The sequence below is a fragment of the Monodon monoceros genome, unplaced genomic scaffold (genome assembly GCF_005190385.1).
Source record: "Monodon monoceros isolate NGI ecotype Baffin Bay Population unplaced genomic scaffold, NGI_Narwhal_1 Super_Scaffold_18, whole genome shotgun sequence".
NCBI classification, from domain to species: Eukaryota; Metazoa; Chordata; class Mammalia; order Artiodactyla; family Monodontidae; genus Monodon; species Monodon monoceros.
Genome location: NW_021703774.1, coordinates 98055026 through 98082508, shown reverse-complemented (window position 1 = coordinate 98082508; position 27483 = coordinate 98055026). Strand labels below are relative to the sequence as shown.

Here is a 27483-nt window from a genome sequence, read left to right as displayed (position 1 = left end):
CCAATGTTCACTGCAGCACTATTTACAATGACCAAGACATGGAAGCAACCTAAATGTCCATCGACAGATGAATGGATAAAGAAGATGTGGTATATATGCACAATGGAATATTGCTCCACCATAAAAATGAATGAAATAATGCCATTTGCAGCAACATGGATGGACATAGAGATTACCATATTAAGTGCAGTAAGTCAGACAAAGTCAAATATCATATGATATCACTCGTATGTGGAATCTAAAAAAATGATACAAATGAACTTATTTACAAAACAGAAATAGATTCACAGACAGAGAAAACAAACTTATGGTTACCAAAGGGGAAAGAGGGGGGAGGGATAAATTGGGAATTTGGGATTAACAGACACACACTACTATATATAATATAGATAAACAACAAGGACCTACTGTATAGCACAGGGAACTATATTCAATATCTTGTAATAACATATAATGGAAAAGAATATATATATATATTACATATATATGTTTTCTGTACACCTGAATCATTGTAAATCAACTATACTTCAACAACAATAAAAAACTGCACAAGGGCTTCCCTGGTGGCACAGTGGTTGAGAGTCCGCCTGCCGATGCAGGGGACACGGGTTCGTACCCCGGTCCGGGAAGATCCCACATGCCTCGGAGCGGCTGGGCCCGTGAGCCATGGCCGTCGAGCCTGCGCGTCCGGAGCCTGTGCCCCACAACGGGAGAGGCCACAACAGTGAGAGGCCCACGTACCGCAAAAAAAAAACAAAAAAACAAAAAAAAACTGCACAAGAAGAACAACACTGGAGGACTTATACAAAACTTACATAAAGGTTCAGTAATCAAGACAGTGTGCTGCTGGGGTAAGGAACAACATATAGTCAGTGGAGCAGAGTAGAGAGTCCAGAAATAAACCTTCATATTTACGGTCAATTGATTTTGACAAAAGCGCCAAGGCAATTCAATAGGGGAAAGGATAGTCTTTTCAAAAAACGGATGGAACAACTGGATATCCATATGCCAAAAAAAAAAAAAGAACTTAGACCTTTGCCTCCCACCATACACACCATACATAGTTCACACTGGATCACAGATGTAAATGTAAATTCTAAATCTATAAAATTTCTGGAAGAAAACATAGGAGAAAATCTTTGTGACCTTGGGTTAGGCAAACATTTATTAGATATGATACCAAAAGCATGATCCATAAATGAAAAAAATGTCAACCAGACCTCATCAAATTGAAAGCCTTTACTCTTAAAAAGAAACCATTAAGAAAATTAAAAGGCAAGTCACAAATTGGGAGAAAATAACTGCAAGTCATATATCTGATAAGGGACTTGTATGCAGAACATATAAAGAACTCTTACAATTCAACAATAAGACAAACAACCTAATAGAAAACAGGCAAATAATTTGAACAGATACTTTACCAAAAAAAGATATACACATGGCTAATATACACATGAAAATATTCTCAAAATTCTCAAACTTTCATTAGGGAAATGCAAATTAATACCCCAATAAGATACTTAACCCACTAGGATGACTATAATACAAAAGATTGATTATATCAAGTCATATAGTGTTGGTGGGAAAATAAAATGGTACAGCAAATTTGGAAAACATTTTCAGTTTCTCAAAATGTTAAACATACACTTCCCACATGACCAAGCAATTCCACTCTTAATTATCTATCTACGAGAAACGAAAACATATGTCCACACAAAAACTTGTAAGCAAATAATCACAGCAACATTATCAGCAATAACCCTAAACTGGAAACAACCTACATGTCCATCAAATAGTGAATGAGTAAACGTACTGTGGTTTGTCCATACACTGGCATACTGCTCAGCAATGGTAAGGACCAAACTGCTGACACATGCAACAACATGGATGAAACTCGAAACATCATGTAAGTGAATGACGCCAGACACCAAAGATCACGTACTGCACAATTCTATTTACATGAAATTCCTAGAAAAGGCAAAACTATGGAGACAGGAAGCAGATTAGTGGTTGCCTGGGGCTGAGGCTGGGAGTGGGGATTGACTGCAAATAGACAAAAAGGAATTTTGGGGGATGATGGAAGTATTCTAAAACTGAATTGTAGTGATGGTGGCAAATCTACATAAATTTACTAAAATTCATCAAACCATACAGTTACAGTGGATGAACTGCAAGTTACACTTCAATAAAGTTGTTTTTAAAAACTGGACTAATTCTGGTATTGAGTTTGCAGATTTAAATTCATACCTATTTCATCAGTTTTAGTTTTCCCCAAGAAGATATCATCCTTTTTACTATGAGAATCAGTTTGGACAAAAGATGGTCACCTACCTTCATCATCCTGTAATTTATTTTGAAAATGCAAAAGCTTTTGTTACATGCCTTTGATTCCTTCTCTTTCAAAACTTATGCTGCTTTGCAATTATTCCACTTGGGAAGGGCTCAGTTATTGGGTCAGAACACAAGAATCCACAGTAATCATAAGGTCCAGGGAAGTTGCCATCCCCTTATGTACCATCTTTCTTCCAAATCTATAGCAATGATTACTTGAAGCCAAGATTACTGCATTTTAAAGACTGAAAAACCAATAAGAAGACTTCTAATTTCTAATTGTTTTGAATCTTCCTCCCGTTAACATAGAGATGAAATTATTGGGAAGCCCCTATCTGGAGCCTGTTCTAAATAAGCCTTCCAGACCCAGTGCCACCCAGGATCTGAGTTCTGGGATCTTGGAAACGCTAGGTAAACCTCCCTGGCCCCTTTGGCCACAATTTGCAAATCTTTTATACTTGGAAAGTTCTGTGAGCAACTTAAAAGATTTAAAAATTTTTCACAAAACATAAAACCCAAATCAAATCATGTTTAGAATCTCTTTCTAAATCTATAAATTTCAACTTAATTGAACTATTGATGAAATTATCACTCCAAAAAATTCAGCTGGCTAAAAACTGAACCAAACTATACCTAAAAACTGAACCAAACTATACCTACCAGTTTGTGCAATGAAATTCCGAGCAAAATACACACACAATTCTGAGGAGAGTTGCCCAAATCCAGTAGCAGAAAACCCATGGCTCTATTTATAAATATTTCTCCAATGGGAATAATGATAGTTGTATCTTTAAATTTGTTCTTCCTTTAGAGGTCACCAGCTCTTCCCAGCTATTGTCAGCACTGCTTCCCAAGAAAAGAAAGTGTATGTCATTGAGTTTTTATTCAGAAGATTATTTTGGTCAAATCTCTCTGAGATTCTGGGAAGATGAAAATTTGTCCCCTAGAAGAAACTTATCAGACCTAGCAGCGTGGTTATAGAATGATATAATCTCAGAGGTGAAGGAGACCAGCCAGCTCCTCAGGAATCATCCCTAAAATTTCCCTGGGGTTCATCTGTATAATTCCAGTGACTCTCAAAGTTTGGAAATCCGTATTCTAGTCATCCATTTTCTGTTTTGTTTAGCCACTTGTATACTTCAGGATAAGGAATCAGTTCTGGCTGTGTGGCTGTGTTTGATTAGGTGACTGGACTTCTGAATCTGGGGAGACTTATACCAAAAATAAAAAGTAAAGGTCATGACTTTAAGTATCAGAAAGAAAACTGTTCCTTCCCTCTTCCCAGGATCATCCTATTCATGGTCCCAGTTGCTTCATTTGCTAGACCTCAAATACTATCTCCAGACGCCACCTCCTGCCTATGGAAGGACAGAGGAGCATGCAGAGGTCTGCAGTTTCTGTTCCTGGTTCACAGCTTGTATTTTTATTAGACAGCGATAGAGAGATGCTTCCTCTACCTAACTCAGTACATCTAAACTGTGAGTCACTGTACGGGAAGTAAAAGGAATTCCCCAAACCATATACATATATCCTTTGGGGTTTTTTTATTATTATTAAATGAGGTTTCACATATCACAAAATAACATGCGCAATTTGTGTAAAAAACAATTCATAAGCCTTCCAAAAAAGGACTTAGAGTGATTATCTGCCATAAGCATCATCTTGCCAGTTATTACTCATGGGGCTGAGGGTGCCTTGCATTCTTTTTCAAAATAGATCTTTCCATGAAAAAGCACAATATGTTGTTGCTGTATGAAGTAAAATTACAAAAGAAGTTATTTTTATCCTCCAGGAGGTTAACGTTACATTCTGAATGGAATCAACCAGTTTACAAAAGAAGAAGAAGAAAAAAAAAAAAAGGAACCGACATATCCGGAAACTCAATATTTTTTTCTTTTCCTCCAGTTTACATTTCTGAAATACCTCTTCCTATTACATAAAACCATACTCTCTAAACAATTACGTGTGTTAATGAAGGTCCCCAGCTTGTAGAAGGTGGTGACAGTAAATCCAAGCTGCAAAAATGAAAGAAAGTAAAGAGAGATCATATCATTCAAAGAATTAGCAGCCGACTCTAAAACATGCCTTCTTTTTCTATCATTTCTGTCCCAGGCTCTGCATTGAGGCAGTGCAGTGTTGCAAAAGAGCCTAATCTGTTCTTAGAAACATCTACGTAATTGCCAGATCTCTGTGGGAACAGTAGCTCCATCATTTACCAACTGGTCTTTAGCAAGATAATTAATCAGTAGTATCTCTGCCTCCTCATCTGTAAAGTGGGGATAATGGTACCTCCTGTATCAGAGAGTAGGATTAAATGAGGTATGTGAGCAAAGACCTCAGCACCTTTCCTGTCACACAGCCAGCACCCAGGGATTATCAAGTAGGAGCCTCGCTCTTAGATTTACACGGGATTTTGAGGAAGGAGTGGCTGGGAACAGTAAGAAATAAAATGAAAAGAAAAAAGTGAAAGCACAATAACAGGCCTGGTGACCTGCCCGATACTGAGGTCCTTTAAGTACCGCAGCATTTGATACCACATCTTTCCATCTTGGTGAAGCTGAAATCACGCACCAGTTATTTTTCCACTCAATATGTTTGTAAGGTGACTAGTCTCCCACTCCCATTTTTCATAGGTCAAGCTGAAGTACAAAAACGATGAAGTCCCCATGGGCAAAGCCAAAAGGAAATCCACAACTTACTGTGGTCTGTAACTTACTTCTGTTGCTCTGTCCATGAGCACCAAAAGTGGGTCTAAATGTCATTTCTTTTCTAAAGAACATCTCTTATACATGAATTTAGGTGAAGACATAAAATACTTATGATGATACATAAACAGGTTAAAAATTACATATCACAAGAACTAAAAGAGCACATGGACAAATAAAAACAGTTTATTTTGGGCTAAAATTATATGCAATATTTGTGTTGGATTTCCATTATTGAAAATTTTTATAATAAAACCTACACTACCCATGCATAGATCTTAGTAGTCAATATCATTCTTTTCTTTTGCTTTCTTTCTATCTCTTTCTCTAAATATTAAAATCTGAAATCACTAGGTGATAGATGAAGCCTTTAGCAGTCTTACCTACCTGGAACGTTCCCTCGCATCTAGTTCCATGATGCATGGATATTCTTAAGAGATAATTTCCTAGTAATTGTGGCCCATTCCTAGCACAATTACTTACTTAGAGTAAAGGATATTCAAGAAGAAATTCAGCAAACCATTGAGTACTAATTGCAAAGCACATGGTTTTTAAATCTTAGAGGCAGATTCTTGGGACCAGCAGCCCGAAAGTTTTAGCACCACCATCTTGAATGCTTGATTTATCTTAGACACACTGCAGTCTTGAGCTACTGGATAGCCCAGAGCTGGAAGAGGCCTCTCACTTCCTGAAGGACGCTAATCATCAATATAAAACCCGAGAGACGGCAATTGCTTTCTGCTTAACCCCACCCCCATGCAAAGCAGCATGGAACCATTATGTGATCATTATCCCGACTGAAACACATGTAAGAAAAGGGAACAAGAAAGAGAAGATGAATCGGAGCAGTGAAGGTAAAAAGAAAGAAGCAGAAGGGACTTCTGACATTCCTGCGTCCAGGAAGCCCTTCTGTCACCTGAGGTAGCTGAGTGAAGGAATGACAAGCTGTGCTTTGAGCGAGGAGCGCTGTGCACCAGCAATTCCGCATGAGCCAGATGCTTCTCACGCAATGACTATGGGCTTCCCACAACTGGGAAAATCCATCCTTCCCTTTGAGAGAGGCAGCAACGTTTCTATTTCTGGACATGATCCACAATCTCATACTCACTAGGACTGCCACTGAGAAATTCCCAACATTACATTCCTATTCCTAGAGGAAACACCCAGTGCCCTTGTAACCAGTTTTCAGACGGCAAATAGGATATTCTTCTACTTCTTAGATGGGTATGGCTACAGATTGAGCACAGTCATATAATAAAAAGTTGGCTCTTAGCCAGTATTATTTCACAAGAAGCTTGAGGTCTTCCAAAATCATGATATATGGACTTTGATTTGCAGTGTCTTTAAAAAAATTACATATCAATACACACACATAGCGTGCAAACGCCTCATAAGCGTCATGTTTTTCTAACCATCTTGGTCTGCTGCCACACTTCCTGCCTTCATGAACAGGATGTGACCCAACAGGATGTAGCTGTCCCGTTTTCCATTTTCCAGCTCTGAAAACCTGATGTCTGGGCTTGATGACTTGATCACTGACCTCTAGTGACCACGGCCAACAAGGGGAAAATCCACACTCCAATAATCTGAGCCTCGAAGACTGTTAGACTTCCTGTTCTTTTCCTAGGTGACCAGTAGTCTCCTCTCCAGAAACAGGTGAAGAGCAGGTAAAAACTGAACAGCTGATCCATCATCTGACTGGGTCTATACCTGTTCTGCTACATCTCTGCCAAGGCTGTGCTGTACCGAAGGGTGATCATTTTACACTGCAGGGGAAGATGGCAGGGACCACATGTGAACTCAAAACCCACCCAGCACACCCCAGATCCCTTACTGGACACTCCATTTGATCATCTGTGATCAGCTGCATGTGTGGAGGGGGTCTGATCCTCGTCATCAGAGCTGGCTCCTTCTAAAGAGCTGTCATTCATCCAGTTTTTATAGATGATTTAACTGAGGCATAGAAAGGTTAAGTACCTTGCTCAAGGACAAAGCTTTTTCTACCACAGCACACTTCTAAGGGAGCAGTAATAGAGGAACCTGGAGACGAGAATTGCCAAGTATGACCAATAGCAGACTCAAGACCAATGCCATGGGAGGGCATGAATGACCCCTCTTGACTTCAACCCCCCAGCTCCTCTTAGCCACCCGCCATTCACCAATTTGTGGAACACATTTGAAATTCGTCTGTATCTCTCACCTGTGCCAGCCCTCAGAGTGACACCCAGTGTAGATGTGCTACTCTGCTGGCTTCGCTTCTCCAGGACAGTCCGGTGACCAGAGGCTGGTCCTGGTGGCCCTCTGAGAGCCTCCTGTGAGCATCCCTCCTCTCCTGAAGCTCCCTCAATGTACAACAGAGAAGCAAAAGCCGGAAGCGGGAGGGGGAAGGGTGGGGGGAAGCTGTCCCAGGCTGGCCTTCTTGGGCTTTCAGAGCTGGAATCTCAGTAGTCGGGCCTGCAGCCAGCGCTGAGGCCCACAGACCACCCACAATACCCCAGCCTGGTTTCCCCGTCTCTAACCGAGGAGACAGCTTGAGAAATGTAAAGTAACCTCTGTCCTACTGCAAAGCACATGATTGTCCACTGTGCCACAGTTAGAGGAGGGAAGATGGGTTTGGGGAAGAGGCAAGAAGGAGCTAAGAACTCTTTTGGGGAGATACGTTAAATTTGGGGTTCCAGAGGACCATCTAGGTAGACTGTCCAGTAGGCAACTGGAGCTCTGTGATGGAACTCTGAAATACTAAATAGCACCATAGTTCTCCCGCAACATGATTTTATTCATGAGAATCTAAACCGTCTCGCATGAGCTTCCTTAATTCACCACTAAATTAGACTTAAACAAGCAGACTTAAACAAGCAGACTTAAACAAGCAGAACTGTGATTTGTGCAGTATCAGCTCATACCTTCAGATGACCAAGATATTTTTAAAATATGTAATGTTTAAAGGGCAATCATACTCTATTTGAATCCGGCTAAAAGAGTTTCCGACTTTTCCTGTTGCTTTTGGTGTAAATAACATAATTGTCATAAATGAGCTATACTATGAGGATATTAGAAACATAGGTTTTTAATGGTATTATTTCTAAATTCCTATGATCAAGAAATTACCACTCTCTCCCTGGCATTATAGTTACTTGCATGCCTAGGTTAGGGTACCTATTACATGGTGAGATGCCAGCTCACCTTCTAACTCCACACATCTGGGGCTACGCTTTGCACACAGTAGGCCTGAAAAAAATATAGGGGGCTTAAATTTAAATAAAGAGTGACCCTTGGAAATGACATGTGCTTAATAGTCAGAACTCTTACAACTGAACAAAACATTTTAGAAAGTTAATCATATTTATTTGTTTAAACGCCTGCGGAGTAAATTTTGAAATAAAGATCAAATTCAAAGGGATATCAACCCAAATGCAGTTTTATAAAGTGACAATCTAGTTATGTCATGAACAATACCATCACACAAATCTCTAATTTACTATAACCATGTACAGCATTTATTCTTAGCCTTGGCCACAAATTTTGATACCTGAGCCCAATCTCTAGAGATTACTTGGTCCTGCAATTAATTCAAGAATGTGATTTTTTTTTTTTAGTTCTAATATGCACTGGAAGTTGAGAAACATTGAGAAACATTGAGAAACAATGAATTATAGATTACTCTCTTCAAATACATCATTTTCCAAAATGTTCAGCCTCGAGTAATTGAAGAGGTCAAGATAGAAACAATAGCATGCCATTATCTCAGATTATCAGATAGACAAATACTAAAAAGAATGTTAATATCCAAGCATTGAATAGTGTTTTTTCAAACTGTGAGTTACTACTCATTCGTGGATCATGTAATTAACTTAGTGAGTCATATCTGGCGTTTAAGAGAATTTTGAAAAGGAAAGGAGAGAGAGGAGAGAAAAAGAGGTCATTGCATCTAGTGAAGAAAATAGAAATGTGTGTTTATTTAATGTGTGTGTACTGAATCACTATATAAAATGCATGTCTTACAGTAAGTCAAGGTGCAAAAGTTTGAGAAACACTCCAGAATGTAGAGAAAAATATACTCTCCTGTCCTGTCAGGGGGAAATGTAAATGGACACAACATTCTTGAAGGCCTTTTGGCAACAGGTATTTAAAACCTTGAAAATCTTCACTTTGACCCAGAAATCTCTTATCTAAGAATTTATCCTAATAAAATACTCTCTTAAGTGCACACTTGCATGTGGGAATGTGCCTTCTTTTGCTGTTTACAATAGGAAAAAATTTTAAATATCCGACCATATGGATTATGGTTAAATACATTATGAGACACCCATGCAATAAAATACAATGCAGCTATTAAAAATACTGATGTAGATTTATCTCTACTGATTTGGAATGATGTTCAGATACATTAAAAAGAAAAAGCAGGTTACAAGGTTAGGTGCAGTATATCCCCACTGTGGTAAAATATGTACTTATAAAGATATTGAAGCTATGGAGAGAGAGAGGTTAAGTGCACTGACTCAGAGTCGGGATGCCTGTTCCACATCCTGGCTCCGCCACATCCCAGCTGCATGGTCTTCGATAAGAAACTGAACTTCACCAATGCAAAGTAATTATTGTAGATAATTAGATAATTCTCATTCTCTAAGACTGAACTTAGTTAATACATGTAGAAGTCTCCAAGCAGTGCCAAGCACTTGCTAATCACTCAAGAAATGTTAGCTCTAGCTATACCAGAGAGAGAATAAGAAATCTCACATTGTACATCCTAACTAACAGTGGTGATTCTCTGGGTGCTGGGATTACTAATGAACTTCATTCGTTAATTTACACATTTTATATATTTAAAAGTTATAACCAGAAAAGACAATACACTGCATAAAAATTAAAAGTATATAATTGTATCTTCGTATTCTAAAATGTCTTTAATTTGATGACTTTAGGCTAAAAAATAATTATTACTAAAACAGAAATGACAGTAACAACATGTTTCAATTGGATTTTTCTTCCTTCTTAAAAAGATAAGGTTTGAGCAATTTCTTTGTCCAATCAGGCAAAGAATTCTGCTCTGGAATTCCATTTTCCTGATTTTGGAATTTCTGTAACGTCTGTGACTGGTACAAAATATCTGCTTCCTCACTCCCTTCTCTAAAGGTGTTCTGCTTTCTCTCATTTTATCAGTCCAAGCAAGGCCACTGACAGGAATCTACACTAGATTACCCCCTTATACAGCCCCCAAAGCTGCTCCTCTGACCCAATAGCATACCTTAGGCAATTGCATTTTTAATGAAATAAAGATGACATCATGTCCAAAGAAAACAGTTCGAACTGAGCTGTCCTTTGCGTTAATCCAAGAGTTATGAACAGGGACTTTATATGGCATTGTGTGTAGGTGGGGAGATTCATTGTGAGAGAAAGCCGGGAATTACAGAAACACATGGAAAAAAAGGACTTTTTTTAAATAAATAAATTTATTTATTTATATTTTATTTTTGCCTGTGTTGGGTCTTCGTTGCTGCATGCGGGCTTTTTATAGTTGTGGTGAGCAGGGGCTACTCTTAACGGCGGTGCACGGGCTTCTCATTGCAGTGGCTTCTCCTGTTGCGGAGCACAGGCTCTAGGTGCGCAGGCTTCAGTAGTTGCGGTGTGTGTGCTCAGTAGTTGTGGTTCACGGGCTCCAGAGCACAGGCTCAGTAGTTGTGGCACACAGGCTTAGTTGCTCCATGGCATGTGGAATCTTCCTGGCCAGGGCTCGAACCCCTGTCCCCAGTATTGGCAGGCGGATTCTTAACCACTGCGCCACCAGGGAAGTCCGGAAAAATGAATTTAAAAAGCATCCATTGTTTCTCCACTCAAACTCCCTTATTAACATGTTAGTATATTTCCTTCTGGTCTTTTTCTTTATAAATTTTCATAGGTTGCTGTAGTCATATTACAGACACCATTAAGTAAACTACTTTTTTCCCTTGGTTTTATATCATAGGTATTTACCATGCTATCACATAGTTTTCAAAAACAAGGACTGCATAAAGTTTGCTTGAGTGAATATTAACCATTTCTCTTTTAACGGGCATTCAGATTATTTTCAAGTTTTAGCTATTACAGATAAAACTATGAAAGAATTTTGTGAATGAGCTTTTTATGTATATAAAAGTGTTTCAGCTTTTTTTCACTTGTGGAGTCAAAAAATGAAATTACTGTGTCAAAGTTAACGAGTATTTTAAGTCTTAGGATAGACGCTGACAAATTGCAACTCACCTTGTGTCTAATTACTCTCCTGTATTGGAGGTGGCAGAATAAATTTATACCATTCTTAAAGAAGGCACTGGCAATACAGATTACTAATTTACATGCAGCCTTGATCCAAAAAGGATTTGAAGCAATTTACAAAAGCAAACACAACTAAACAAATACTTTTTAAAAGTGGGAGAGCTAAGGTGATGGGTGAAAATAAGAAAAGTAACAACCAGCATTTATTGAATACTTATTGTGTATCAGGCACTGTATTAAGTCCATCATATATAATCCCATTTAATTCCCATAGCAAAGAGGGAGGTATTAATATGCCCATTCTACAGATAAGAAAACTGAGGCCTGGAAAGTTAGTAACTTGACCAATTTTACAAAACCAGTAAGGCACAGAGTAGCTATTTAAATTCCAGAATTTGAGCTCTTATGCTGTACTTCATTTGGGGCTTCACAGAGGTATTTTTATTAGGTGTGAGCCAAAATAGAAGTGTGCTTTCCAGTGGTCTATGCAGACAGGGAGACAGGAGACATTAGAAGATTCACAGTGTTCAAAAAATAAACACAGAGCTTCAAGATGGTGGAAGAGTAACACGTGGAGATCACCTTCCTCCCCACAAATACATCAGAAATACATCTACATGTGGATCAACTCCTACTGAACACTAGCAGAAGACCTCAGACCTCCCAAAAGGCAAGAAACTCCCCACGTACCTGGGTAGGGCAAAAGAAAAAACGGAGACAAAAGAATAGGGACGGGACCTGCACCAGTGCGAGGGAGCTGTGAAGGAGGAAAGGTTTCCACACACTAGGAAGCCCCTTCGCAGGCAGAGACTGCGGATGGGGGAAGCTTCAGAGCCACGGAGGAGAGCAAGCAACAGGGGTGCGGAGGGCAAAGCGGAGAGATTCCCGCACAGAGGATCGGTGCCAACCGGCACTCACCAGCCCGAGAGGTTTGTCTGCTCACCCGCCGGGGCGGGCGGGGCTGGGAGCTGAGGCTCGGGCTTCGGTCGCAGGGAGAGGACTGGGGTTGGCTGCGTGAACACAGCCTGAGAGGTCTAGTGTGCCACAGTGAGTGGGGAGGGAGTCTGGGAAAAGTCTGGAACTGCCGAAGAGGCAAGAGACTTTTTCTTCCCTCTTTGTTTCGTGGTGCGTGAGAAGGGATTAAGAGCACCGCTTAAAGGAGCTCCAGAGACGGGCGCGAGCCGCAGCTATCAGCGCGGACCCCAGAGACAGGCATGGGACGCTACGGCTGCTGCTGCCGCCACCAAGAAGCCTGTGTGCGAGCACAGGTCACTATCCACACCCCCCCTTCCGGGGAGCCTGTGCAGCCCGCCACTGCCAGGGTCCCGGGATCCAGGGACAACTTCCCCGGAAGAACGTACGGCGCGCCTCAGACTGGTGCAACGTCACGCCGGCCTCGCCGGCCTCAGCCGCCGCAGGCTCGCCTGTCATTCCGTACCCCTCCCTCCCCCCGGCCTGAGTGAGCCAGAGCCCCCAAATCAGCGGCTCCTTTAACCCTGTCCTGTCTGAGCAAAGAACAGATGCCCTCAGGCAACGTACACGAAGGTGGGGCCAAATCCAAAGTGGACCGCCAGGAGCTGTGCAAACAAAGAAGAAAAAGGGAAATCTCGCCCAGCAGCCTCAGGCGCACCCGATTAAAGCTCCACAATCAACTTGATGTACCCTGCATCTGTGGAATACCTGAACGACAAGGAATCATCCCAAATTGAGGAGGTGGACTTTGGGAGAAACTATATATATATATATATATATATATATATATATATATGTATTTTTTTTTCCCTTTTCCTCTTTTTGTGAGTGTGTATGTGTATGCTTCTCTGTGTGTGATTTTGTCTGTATAGCTTTCCTTTTACCATTTATACTAGGGTTCTGTCCATCCAATTTTTTTTTTTTAGTATAGTTTTTAGCACTTGTTATCATTGGTGGATTTGTTTTTTGGTTTCATTTTTCTCTTCTTTCTCTTTTTTATTACGTTTTTTAATAATTATTTTTTATTTTGTCTTATTTTATTTTACTTTATATTTTCTTTCTTTCTTTCTTTCTTTTTTCTCCCTTTTATTCTGAGCCATGTGGATGACAGACTCCTGGTGCTCCAGCCAGGCATCAGGGCTGTGCCTCACAGGTGGGAGACCCAAGTTCAGGACACTGGTCCACAAGACACCTCCTAGCTCCACATAATATCAAATGGTGAAAATCTCCCGGAGATCTCCATCTCAATGCCAAGACCCAGCTCCACTCAACGACCAGCAAACTACAGTGCTGGACACCCTATGCCAAACAACTGGCAAGACAGCAACACAACACCGCCCATTAGCTCAGAGGCTGCCTAAAATCATAATAAGGCCACAGACACGCCAAAACACACCACCAGACGTGGACCTGCCCACCAGAAAGACAAGATCCAGCCTCATCCACCAGAACACAGGCAGTAGTCCCCTCAACCAGGAAGCCTACACAACCCACTGAACCAACCTCCACTGGGGGCAGACACCAAAAACAATGGGAAATACGAACCTGCAGCCTGCGAAAAGGAGACCCTAAACACAGTAAGTTAAGCAAAATGAGAAGACAGAGAAACACACAGCAGATGAAGGAGCAAGGTAAAAACCCACCCGACCTAACAAATGAAGAGGAAATAGGCAGTCTACCTGAAAAGAGTTCGGAATAATGATAGTAAAGATAATCCAAAATCTTGGAAATAGAATGGAGAAAAGACAAGAAACGTTTAACAAGGACCTAGAAGAATGAAAGAGCAAACAAACAGTGATGAACAACACAATAAATGAAATTAAAAATTCTCTAGAAGGGATCAATAGCAGAATAACTGAGGCAGAAGAACGGATAAGTGACTTGGAAGATAAAATAGTGGAAATAACTACTGCAGAGCAGAATAAAGAAAAAAGAATGAAAAGAATTGAGGACACTCTCAGAGACCCCTGGGACAACATTAAATGCACCAACATTCGAATTATAGGGGTCCCAGAAGAAGACGAGAAAAAGAAAGGGACTGAGAAAATATTTGAAGAGATTATAGTTGAAAACTTCCCTAATATGGGAAAGGAAATAGTTAATCAAGTCCAGGAAGCACAGAGAGTCCCATACAGGATAAATCCAAGGAGAAACACGCCAAGACACATATTAATCAAACTATCAAAAATTAAATACAAAGAACAAATATTAAAAGCAGCAAGGGAAAAACAACAAATAATACACAAGGGAATCCCCATAAGGTTAACAGCTGATCTTTCAGCAGAAACTCTGCAAGCCAGAAGGGAGTGCCAGGACATATTTAAAGTGATGAAGGGGGAAAACCTAAAACCAAGATTACTCTACCCAGCAAGGATCTCATTCAGATTTGACAGAGAAATTGAAACCTTTACAGACAAGCAAAAGCTAAGAGAGTTCAGCACCACCAAACCAGCTGTACAACAAAGGAACAACGAAATTCCTAAAGGAACTTCTCCAGGCAGGAAATACAAGAGAAGGAAAAGACCTACAATAACAAACCCAAAACAATTAAGAAAATGGTAATAGGAACATACATATCGATAATTACCTTAAATGTAAATGGATTAAATGCTCCAACCGAAAGACATAGACTGGCTGAATGGATACAAAAACAAGACCCGTATACATGCTGTCTACAAGAGACCCACTTCAGACCTAAGGACACATACAGACTGAAAGTGAGGGGATGGAAAAAGATATTCCATGCAAATGGAAATCAAAAGAAAGCTGGAGTAGCAATTCTCATATCAGACAAAATAAAGTTTAAAACAAAGACTATTACAAGAGACAAAGGACACTACATAATGATCAAGGGATCAATCCAAGACGAAGATATAACAATTGTAAACATTTATGCACCCAATATAGGAGCACCTAAATACATAATAATGCAAATACTAACAGCCATAAAAGAGGAAATTGACAGTAACACAATCATAGTAGGGGACTTTAACCCCACTTTCACCAATGGACAGATCATCCAAAATGAAATAAATAAGGAAACACAAGCTTTAAATGATACATTAAACAAGATGGACTTAACTGATATTTATAGGACATTCCATCCAAAAACAACAGAATACACTTTCTTCTCAAGTGTTCATGGAACATTCTCCAGGATAGATCATATCTTGGGTCACAAATCAAGCCTTGGTAAATTTAAGAAAACTGAAATCATATCAAATGCCTTTTCCAACCACAACGCTATGAGACTAGATATCAATTACAGGAAAAAATTCTGTAAAAAATACAAACACATGGAGGCTAAACAGTACACTACTTAATAACCAAGAGATCAATGAAGAAATCAAAGAAGAAATCAAAAAATACCTAGAAACAAATGACAATGAAAACACGATGACCCAAAACCTATGGGAGCAGCAAAAGCAGTTCTAAGAGGGAAGTATATAGCAATATATTCCTACCTTAAGAAACAAGAAACATCTCAAATAAACAACCTAACCTTACACCGAAAGCAATTAGAGAAAGAAGAACAAAAAACCCCCAAAGTTAGCAGAAGGAAAGAAATCTAAAGATCAGATAAGAAATAAATGACAAAGAAATGAAGGAAACGATAGAAAAGATCAGTAAAACTAAAATCTGGTTCTTTGACAAGATAAACAAAATTGATAAACCATTAGCCAGACTCATCAAGAAAAAAAGGGAGAAGACGCAAATCAAAAGAACTAGAAATCAAAAAGGAGAAGTAACAACTGACACTGCAGAAATACAAAGGATCATGAGCGGTACTACAAGCAACTCTATGCCAAGAAAATGGACAACCTGGAAGAAATGGACAAATTCTTAGAAATGCACAACTTCCGAGACTGAACCAGGAAGAAATAGAAAATATGAATAGACCAATCACAAGCACTGAAATTGAAACTGTGATCAAAAATCTTCCAACAAACAAAAGCCCAGGACCAGATGGCTTCACAGGTGAATTCTATCAAACATTTAGAGAAGAGCTAAAACCTATCCTTCTCAAACTCTTCCAAAATATAGCAGCGGGAGGAACACTCCCAAACTCATTCTACGAGGCCACCATCACCCTGATACCAAAACCAGGCAAAGATGTCACAAAGAAAGAAAACTACAGGCCAACATCACTGATGAACACAGATTCAAAAATCCTCAACAAAATACTAGCAAACAGAATCCAACAGCACATTAAAAGGATCATACACCATGATCAAGTGAGGTTTATCCCAGGAATGCAAGGATTCTTCAGTATACACAAATCAATCGATGTGATACACCATATTACAAATTGAAGGAGAAAAAACCATATGATCATCACAATAGATGCAGAGAAAGCTTTTGACAAAATTCAACACCCATTTATGATAAAAACCCTCCAAAAAGTAGGCATAGAGGGAACTTACCTCAACATAATAAAGGTCATATATGACAAACCCACAGCCAACATTGTCCTCGATGGTGAAAAACTGAAACCATTTCCACTAAGATCAGGAACAAGACAAGGTTGCCCACTCTCACCACTATTGTTCAACATAGTTTTTGAAGTTTTAGCCACAGCAATCAGAGAAGAAAAAGAAATAAAAGGAATCCAAATCGGAAAAGAAGAAGTAAAGCTGTCACTATTTGCAAATGACACTGATACTTTACATAGAGTACCCTAAAGATGCTACCAGAAAACTACTAGAGCTAATCAATGAATTTGGTGAAGTAGCAGGATACAAAATTAATGCACAGAAATCTCTTGCATTCCTATACACTAATGATGAAAAATCTGAAACTGAAATTCAGAAAACACTCCCATTTACCATCACAACAAAAAGAATAAAATATCTAGGAATAAACCTACCTAAGGAGACAAAAGACCTGTATGCAGAAAACTATAAGACACTGATGAAAGAAATTAAAGATGATACAAACAGATGGAGAGATATACCATGTTCTTTTATTGGAAGAATCAACATTGTGAAAATGACTATACTCTCCAAAGCAATCTACAGATTCAATGCAATCCCTATCAAACTACCACTGGCATCTTTCACGGAACTAGAACAAAAAAATTCACAATTTGTATGGAAATGCAAAGACTCCGAATAGCCAAAGCAATCTTGAGAAAGAAAAACGAAGCTGGAGGAATCAGGCTCCCTGACTTCAGACTATACTACAAAGCTACAGTAATGAAGACACTATGGTACTGGCACAAAAACAGAAAGATAGATCAATGGAACAGGATAGAAAGGCCAGAGATAAACCCACGCACATATAGTCACCTTATCTTTGATAAAGGAGCTACGAATTTACATTGGAGAAAAGACAGCCTCTTCAATAAGTGGTGCTGGGAAAACTGGACAGGTATATGTAAAAGAATGAAATTAGAACACTCCCTAATTACACAAAAATAAACTCAAAATGGATTAAAGACCTAAATGTAAGGCCAGACACTATAAAACTCTTAGAGGAAAACATAGGCAGAACACTCTATGATATAAATCACAGCAAGATCCTTTTTGACCCACCTCCTAGAGAAATGGAAATAAAAACAAAAATAAACAAATGGGACCTAATGAAACTTCAAAGCTTTTGCACAGCAAAGGAAACCATAAACAAGGTGAAAAGACAACGCTCAGAATGGGAGAAAATATTTTCAAATCAAGCAACTGACAAAGGATTAATCTCCAAGATATACAAGCAGCTCGTGCAGCTCAATATCAAAAAAACAAACAACCCAATCCAAAAATGGGCAGAAGACCTAAATAGACATTTCTCCAAAGAAGATATACAGATTGCCAACAAACACATGAAAGAATGCTCAACATCATGAATCATTAGAGAAATGCAAATCAAAACTACAGTGAGCTAGCATCTCATATCGGTCAGAATGGCCATCATCAAAAAATCTACAAATGATAAATGCTGGAGAGGGTGCGGAGAAAAGGGAACCCTCTTGCACTGTCGGTGGGAATGTAAATTGGTACAGCCACTATGGAGAACAGTATGGAGGTTCCTTAAAAAACTAAAAATAGAACTACCATATGACCTAGCAATCCCACTACTGGGCATATACCCTGAGAAAAGCATAATTCAAAAAAGAGTCATGGACCACAATATTCATTGCAGCTCTATTTACAATAGCCAGGACATGGAAGCAACCTAAGTGTCCATCAACAAATGAATGGATAAAGAAGATGTGGCACATATATACAATGGAATATTACTCAGCCATAAAAAATGAAATTGAGTTATTTGTAGTGAGGTGGATGGACCTAGAGACTGTCATACAGAGTGAAGTAAGTCAGAAAGAGGAAAACAAATACCGTATGCTAACACATATATATGGAATCTTAAAAACAAACAAACAAACAAAAATGGTCATGAAGAACCTAGGGGCAAGAGGGAATAAAGATGCAGACCTACTAGAGAATGGACTTGAGGATACGGGGAGGGGGAAGGGGAAGCTGCGAGAAAGTGAGCGAGTGACGTGGACATATATACACTACCAAATGTAAAATAGATAGCTAGTGGGAAGCAGCTGCATAGCACAGGGAGATCAGCTCGGTGCTTTGTGACCACCTAGAGGAGTGGGATAGGGAGGGTGGGAGGGAGGGAGACGCAAGAGGGAAGAGATATGGGAACATATGTATATGTATAACTGATTCACTTTGTTAAAAAGCAGAAACTAACACACCATTGTAAAGCAATTATACTCCAATAAAGATGTTAAAAAAAAAAAGGTAAACACAAACCAATTTCTTCTAAGTGTGAGCATACCTGTTAGATCACCCTCTCTCCAGCAACGGATCATTTTATTTTTAAATGCATGTATTTAAAATGTTTACATCGATGAATGTTCTATACCTGCAGCTTCATTTTAATATCAGGAGTTGTCATTTTTCCATATGTGTGTTTATACCTGTGCTTGTGTGTCTTCTGCTGTGAACTGGCCAATTATTTCATTTGCCCATTTTTCTCTATAGTCTTTATGATCATACCTTAGAATAAGTATACCAAGGTCTTTAGAAACTCTTTGCAGCAAATATGATAATCTCTTATTTAATTTTGAATTCAGAAATTTTTTTTTACAATGTTAGTCAATATTTATTTATTTATTTATGGCTGAGTTGGGTCTTTGTTGCTGTGCACAGGCTTTCTCTAGTTGCGGCGAGCGGGGGCTACTCTTCGTTGCGGTGCGTGGGCTTCTCATTGCAGTGGCTTCTCTTGTTAAGAAGCACGGGTTCCAGCGATGAGGGCTTCAGTAGTTGTGTCACGCCGGCTCAGTAGTGTGGCTCACGGGCTCTAGAGCTCAGGCTCAGTAGTTGTGGCACACAGGCTTAGTTGCTCAGCGGCATGTGGGATCTTCCCAGACCAGGGAGAGAGCCCGTGTCCCCTGCAATGGCAGGTAGATTCTTAACCACGCTGCACCACCAGAGAAGTCCTGAATTCAGAAATTTTACGTTATGTTCTGTACTCAAGTATTTTCCATTATGATTTTCTTTCTACCACTTGGAAACTCAGTCTTTCATCTTCTAGAAGTTTGACAAATATTAAAACTTACATCCATGAAGTTGTTCTGTGATGTACTATCTGTTTAACTCGAATTCATCAAGAACATATTTGGGGGGCTTCCCTGGTGGCGCAGTGGTTGAGAGTCCGCCTGCCGATGCAGGGGACACGGGTTCGTGACCCGGTCTGGGAAGATCCCACATGCTGTGGAGCGGCTAGGCCCGTGAGCCATGGCCGCTGAGTCTGTGCGTCCGGAGCCTGTGCGTCGAGAACCTGTGCTCCGCAACGGGAGACGCCACAACAGTGAGAGGCCCGCGTACCGAAAAAAGAAAAAGAAGAATGTATTTGGGGCCATGGTGTGAGATGAGAACTTATACTGATTCCTTCTCTTTATTTATGACTATTATTTATTTGTTTATTTCATATATTTATTTATGTGCAGCCTTGTTCCAACAAGGATTAATTTTATTTATTATTATTTATTTAGTCTTTCTCTTTGTAATACATGTTGAATTCACGTACATATAACATGTACCATCGTTAGGCCATCGATTCTGCTCCAAGAACTCTATCCTTCCATCCCATTACTATTTTTGGGCTACTCTCTGATGATACCAGCGCTCCCTTAATGGTGCAGTCTCATCCTCCTCCTTTTCTTTAGAATTTGATGTGATCTTGTCTGAATATACATTTAGATAAATTTTGAGACTTTAAATTTGCCAAGACTTCTCCCTCACAAATAATCCTATTGGATTCAGTTTGAAATTGCATCAAGCCTCTGAATTAATTTTGAAAATAGTCTCACTTTCACGATGGTTCCTTTTCTCAACATGCGGGGGCCTTCTCTTTCTTCCAGCCTCCTTTGCATTGCTTAGTAAAACCGGTGCTTTTATTTCTGTTTGTCGCATTTGGTCCCCTTTCTTCTGGCCCACTTCAGTTTCACTCTGTATCCTCCTGTTTCCTTGTGTACACCCAAATATAACACAATAGGACTTTTATTTACTGCAGATGAGAAATCCTGGATCAGTTCTCATTTGCTTAAACAATAAGCTAACAAAATGCTGCCTAAGAGGCCCAAGCTGTAACTAGAAGGGTAGCGTTTTCTAAGCTGTTCGTTTTATCTGGTTAATAACCACTTAGAACACGAGAGGCATATATTCTTCTTAAAGTTATTTGGCTCCATCCTCAGGGTTGGAATTCCGAGTATTTGGAGTGAAGACATTTGGAGGTTCCCAGAGACAAACAGGACAAGAGTGAGGCAGGTGCAGTGCCCATGGTGCAAAATTTCAGGGGGCACGAGCTCCTAGAGCCCCTGGGTGCTTCACTCTCCTCACCCTTGTCCTGGCCACACCCCAGGGGGCTGGCTGTGGGGTGCCAGGTAGTGACCACACGCATTTGGGAGATGGGCCCCATATGTGCTTATCCAGGTCACTTTTGCATTTTGATAGTAAAGAAAAAAAAAACCACCTAGAACAGTGTGAGAACCTGACACCTACTGGAGTGCTCTTACAGGCTCCCTGAAGCCCATTGATTTCAATCTGAGAAACACTTTGTCTGAACTGCTTTACTGGTCAATACAGTCACGACCTGCACTCTGGCCTTTGGCACCTTTAACTGTCCAGAACAACCACTGACCCAGAAGCACCCAGAAAAGCCTTGAACACAAGAACAAGAGCCTGTTAAAAATCTAAGAACTAGAGATAAGCAGATGAAAGCAAGTATAATAAAATGCACTGTAAAACTGGCATCTGGAGGCTACATATATGTGAGGCCTGATTCAATAGTCTTTGTAGGCTATTCAAAAACATACAGCAAAATGCTTTGGTTTGGGGCAAGGATAAATTTATTTAACGGTCTTAGTTAGCAATGCAGGACACATTCTCATTGGTTAGAAAAGGCTCTAAAAACAAAGCATCTAAGGTAATAAAATTCAGAATGAGAGAGGAAAGGAAAGAGAAGAGAGAAGATGGAAGAGGGCATCAGAGAGCAGAAAGGTGCCAGGAGGGGCAAGAGGCTCACACAGTGACAAGAAGACCCTGGGACGCAAAGATGGTCACAGCACCGAGAGGGCTGAGCCACTCAGCGGGGGGCAAATGCACCTGCCCACCACCAGCCACACAAATTACTCACAATAAGTCCCAAGATGATCTCACAGTACAATATTTATGTTCCTAATAATGGCCCTCTGTCATTAAGAAAGTTGAGACACACATGCCCCCATTTGAAGCAGCCATACTACTGTTTCATTAAAATGCCATTTGTCTCTGAAATAGTAAGCTGTCAAAGTAAATAGAGATGCCAACCCATACAGCAGATGGCAATCTATATTCTCCCACGCTCTGAGCGCTGTCCTAAGCTCTGTGACAATGACAGCTGTGCTTACTGGCAGTGAGTGTTGACTTGCATCTGCAAATGCTCTCAGCCAGGACCCCTCTGCTGCCTCATCCCACGCTGACATCCGACACTGTGTGTGGCTCACTTCACTGTGACCTTGTCTCCTGTCATGTTACTTGTATCCTAGAAACCCACTTTGACCTAAAGAAGTAGATCAAGAAGTAGATCAAGTGTGCAGAAGCGAGAGTGTGCTGGACCTTCCACCCAAATATACATACATATGTATGTATGTGTGTATACACGTCTGTAGATATATAGATAGCTGTATATTCATGGGTTTTGGCACCTTAATTTGCCTTCAATGAAAACATTTGAATGCATGCCACAACGAAGAGTTCGCATGCCACAAATAAGGAGCCCATGAGCCACAACTAAGGAGCCCACCTGCCACAACTAAGGCCCAGCACAATGAAAGGAAGGAAGGAAGGAAGGGAGGGAGGGAGGGAGGAAGGAAGGAAGGAAGGAAGGAAGGAGAGAGAGAGAGAGAAAGAAAGAGAAAGAAAGAAAGAAAGAAAGGAAGAAAGGGAAGGAAGGAAGAAAAAAGGAAAGGAAGGGAGGGGGGAGGGAGGGAGGAAAGGAAGGAAAGAAAGAAAGAAGGAAGGAAGGAAAGAAGGAAGGAAGGAAAGAAGGAACGTTTGAGGAGGAAGAAACAGGCAACTTGATATTTTGAGGGGCATCATAAAAGTCATGGGAGACTTGAAAGTCTGATGACAACTGTGTGAAGGGCAGCGGGAAGAACACCCGTCCAGACAGGTCCTGACTGAGGGCACTGATGGCCCTCTTCTCGGGAACCTTGCTGTGTGTGGAGAGCTGGTCCAGCTGGGTCTCCCAGCTCCACACACCGTGTGCTCTATTCCTTGTGTTCAGCGTACTGACAAGAGAACCTGAGCCTGGGACCTAGGAAGCCATCAGCAAGTATTTGTCGACTAAATAATTTCCACCAAAAACGTTAAAATAGTGTAGACATTTAAAAAGGTTAAACTTCAGTTATCTAGGGGCTTCCCTGGTGGCACAGTGGTTGAGTCCGCCTGCCGATGCAGGGGACACGGGTTCGTGCCCCGGTCAGGTAAGATCCCACATGCCGCGGAGCGGCTGGGCCCGTGAGCTGAGCCTGTGCGTCCGGAGCCTGTGCTCCGCAACGGGAGAGGCCGCGACAGTGAGAGGCCCGCATACCGCAAAAAAAAAAAAAGGTTAAACTTCAGTTATCTAGAACTGTCACTCACCAATCTAGAGTTATCCTTTTCTGACTATTTCACACAATAGAGATTACACCGTATCACTGTCATGGCAGACCCATTCATTTTTTTAACATAGGTTGTAGGTTTTTATTGAGAACTAATTGACGTATAACACAGTGTAAGTTAAGGTGTACAACATGCTGATAGATACATTTATATATTACAGTATGATTACGTTAGCTAACACCTCTATCGAGTCATAAAATTATTTTTTTGGTGATAAGAACATTTAAGATCTAGTCCCTTAGCAACTTTGAAATATATAATACATTATTGTTGGCTATAATCACTATGCTGTGCATTAAATCTCCAGAATTTATTTACCTTCTAGTTGCAAGTTCAAGACCCATTCAGCTGCAATTGACTTGTGAAAGATGAGTGACATGCTGGGAAACAGAACAGAAAGAACCAGAGCTGTCCTTTAGTTTTGTTTTTCCGATACCAATAAACAAATTAAAATCACATATCATTCAAGTGCTACAGAAATTAAGTTAAGTTAATACGATCCCAACACTAGTCTTAGGAAATCATACTCTAGGTCAGAGTTATCACATTTTTATTCCCTACAAACAATATGGAGAACTCATTTTAAAGACACATTCTGTGACCCACCTCCAGAGATTTTTAATTTAGTAGTTCTGGGTGGGCCCAGGAACCCACCACTTGTTTAACAAACATCCCAGGAGATTCTGTTCTGGGAACCATTGGAGATGATAAAAAATGCCATCTGGGTTGACTGCCAAACAAGGGCCCGATATCCACAGTCCCCAAGTCAATTAGCTAATTCATGGAATAGCACAGGTGCACTCTCCCTATTTGTTATATTGATAAATCAACAGAGGTCTGTTTCATATTTCATTGTTAACCTCAGCTTTTAAAAATTACAAAACCCTGGCTAGAGGTTATTGAAACTGTCTTGAGCCAAGATATACAGTAGGCATAGAATAACAATTTTCCAAATTAGCCATTGTTATCTCCATTTTAAAGATGAGGAAACAGGCTTATAGAGGGTAAGAAATTTGTCCAAGATCACACAGCAAGTAAGTGTCCAAGCTCCATTTCAAACTACTGAGTCTGTCCAACCCCAAAGCAAAAGTGATTCCTAGATAACTAAATAATGCACCACTTTCAATTCACTTGTGTCCAGTGATTTTGAACATTCTCTACAGGTAATCAATTCATTTCAGATTCATAAGTTCATAACATATTGAATGTCTTCCATTCTAAGACAATATTAAGATTTAATGAGATTTAACATCGTTTTGATAACAGCTTTCAGGGGGCATAAAACTCTACAGTAAATCCATATGTTGAGTGAAAGATGCATCCAATTTTGGAAATGTGAAAGGGAGGGAGGGAGGGAGGGAGGAAGTAAGGAAGGAAGACGGGGAAGAGATCTTAGAATTAGTGGGGAAAAAACATGCTACAACTTATGGCTGGTTTGACTACGCAGCCATTGGCTTACAGTGCCACCTGTTGTAAGAAAGTGGAAACGGCATCGGCCCTCAATACCAGGGCTTTGAGGTTATAATCTCTTTATTACCCCAAGTTTCTAACAGAGTGAGTGCCCGTATCAGATATGATATGTGGCTATGGAATAAAGGTGAAATTAAGAATAAATATAAATTTTTAAAGGAGGAAAACTAAGGAGTATGGAAGAAAAAAGGATAGCAACATAGGGAGGTGTCACATCACCAATCATCGTGTCATTAGTATCTATCTCTTATTACGCACCGGGTATTTTGGATATTTTATCTGAAAACTATTGTAGTTATGATCCGTCTGACACAGGCTTGCCTTTTTTTCTTTTTTCAGTCTTTCAAAGAATAAGCTTTGGGGACTTCCCTGGTGGTCCAGTGGGTAAGACTCCACACTCCCAATGCAGGGGGGGCCCGTGTTCAATCCCTGGTCAGGGAACTAGATACCACATGCCGCAACTAAGAGTTCGCATGCCGCAACTAAGAGTTCGCTTGCCGCAACTAAAAGTCCGTGTGCTGTAACTAAGAAGTCCACATGCCACAATTAAGAAGCACACATGTCGCAATTAAAAGATCCTGTATGCTACAACGAAGACCTGGTACAGCCAAAATAAATAAACTAATTAAATAAGTATTTTAAAAAATAAAAATTTCTTCATCTATTAAAAAAAGAATAAGTTTTTGTTTTTATTGACCATCTCTATGATATTTTCATTTCTACTTCACTTATTTCTGCTCATCTTTGTCATTTGCTTCCTTCTACTTACTTTGGGTTCTTACTTTCCATACCTCTACCATGTAATTTTAAATCACAGAATTTCAGAGCTGGAAGGAGACAGAACGTGGCCCTCCTCTCTCACTTTACAAAGAGGCCCAGAGGGAAAGAGCACTTGCCTAAAACCTACAGCTGGTAACAGAGCTTCCACATTCTCCATCCACTGCTTCTCCCCTCACACCACCACTCTCCCACTCCCTTTTCTCTCTCCTTTCCTGTTCCTCTTTCCCCAGCCCAGAAGAGAAAAAGATAAGATTTTTAGATTGATAAAATTCAGAAGAAATAGGCAAATGTCTCTCTCAGAAGAGTTGCACGTAAGAACTTAAAAATCAGAGCACATTTGTGTTGGTGGATTTTTCCAACCAACGACACAACGTGGCCCGTTTAATGCAAAGGGACAGGTTACCTGTTGAATAAGAAGACAGAAGTGTCACAGGTAATCATATACAGTACAATTTTATAAAACAAAATTCAATCTGCCTTCTAGAAGTGTATGCTTGTATCCATTAAAAATTCTGATATTTATATCAGATATCTGGCAAAAAGCAAAAACAGACAGGATCTTAATGAATCGGGTATTGGTGTCAGAATGCAAAGGTAGTCTTATATTTCAGGTTAAACAGATGAGGACTTCTAGCCGTAAAATGTATTGCGTTGTGCATAAAAAGCACTGGCCCTGAATGGGTTAAAAGGAAGGAAGCTGAAGTTTGACTTCTGGGCTCCTGTCCTGCCACCCCTGGGACTTCAGAAGCCCTGGTGGCTTCGAGGTCCTGGTCTCTTCCTCCCTCTACCAAGACCTTGGATAAGAAAGGCTCTGATGTTAGTCATTCGCATTAGTAAGGAGATGTTGCTCAAATGCCCTCTCCAGGGCCATTTGTACTTGAAGTTTTCCTTCAGTGTAAGCTAAAAGGCTTTCTTGTCTAAGAAATGTGAGGGAGCATTGATCAGGTAGGTAGGTATGGGGAAGGAGGGCTTTCCAGGTGCTTGAAAATAATTCCATCCATTCTAAGACCCTGAATATTTCAACACAAGTTAAGTTTGCCACGTCCTCCAAAAATGTATAGTCCCTAACAGCACTTCCCAAAGCAGTGTTATAGTTGTTGACACACACACACACACACACACTGTGGTCCAGATACACTGGTGCACAGTGTGGTGCTCTGAGAGGGGTGTAGAGAATACTTCCAAAATGTATCCAACCACAGGACATCTTCAAGTAGCATCTGCAGGTCTGCAGTGAGTAAATAATGTCACCCCTCCCCCCAAAATAAAGACGCATCTACCTGGAACCTCAGAATGTGACTTTACTTGGAATGAAGATAATTAAGGTAAGAATCTGGAGATAAGGTCATTCTGAATTGACTAGGGTGGGCCCTGAATCCAATGATGGGTGTTCTTACAAAAGACAGAAAAAAGACAGAAAAAAGACACATGGCAACCCAGAAAAGAAGGCCATGGGAAGAGAGGCAGAGATTGGAGAGATACAGCCACAAGCCAAGGGACACTAAAGCCACTAGAATCTGAAAGGAAGGGTCCTCGCCTTCTAGAGCCTTCGGAGTGAGTATGGTCCTGCTGGCACCTTGATTTCAGGCTTCTAGGCTCCAGAACTGGGAGAAAATTAATTTCTGTTGTTTTAAGCTACCAAATGTGTTGTAATTAATTGCAACGGCCCTGGGAAGGTAATACAAGGCCTAACGTTGCTCAGAACACGCAAGAGGAATCAGGTCATAAACTTCCTTCCGCTCAGTCTCCAGCCCCATCAAAGAACCATTATGAAGGCTTTCCTATGGCTTTGCCGCTGGAACTCTCAGTATCCATCATAA

The 27483-nt window shown here is 40.4% G+C and overlaps 1 pseudogene; it reads right to left on the bottom strand.

Annotated features, from left to right (window-relative positions):
* LOC114899950 overlaps nt 1-27483 on the bottom strand; it is a 113158-nt pseudogene that overhangs the window by 80211 nt on the left and 5464 nt on the right.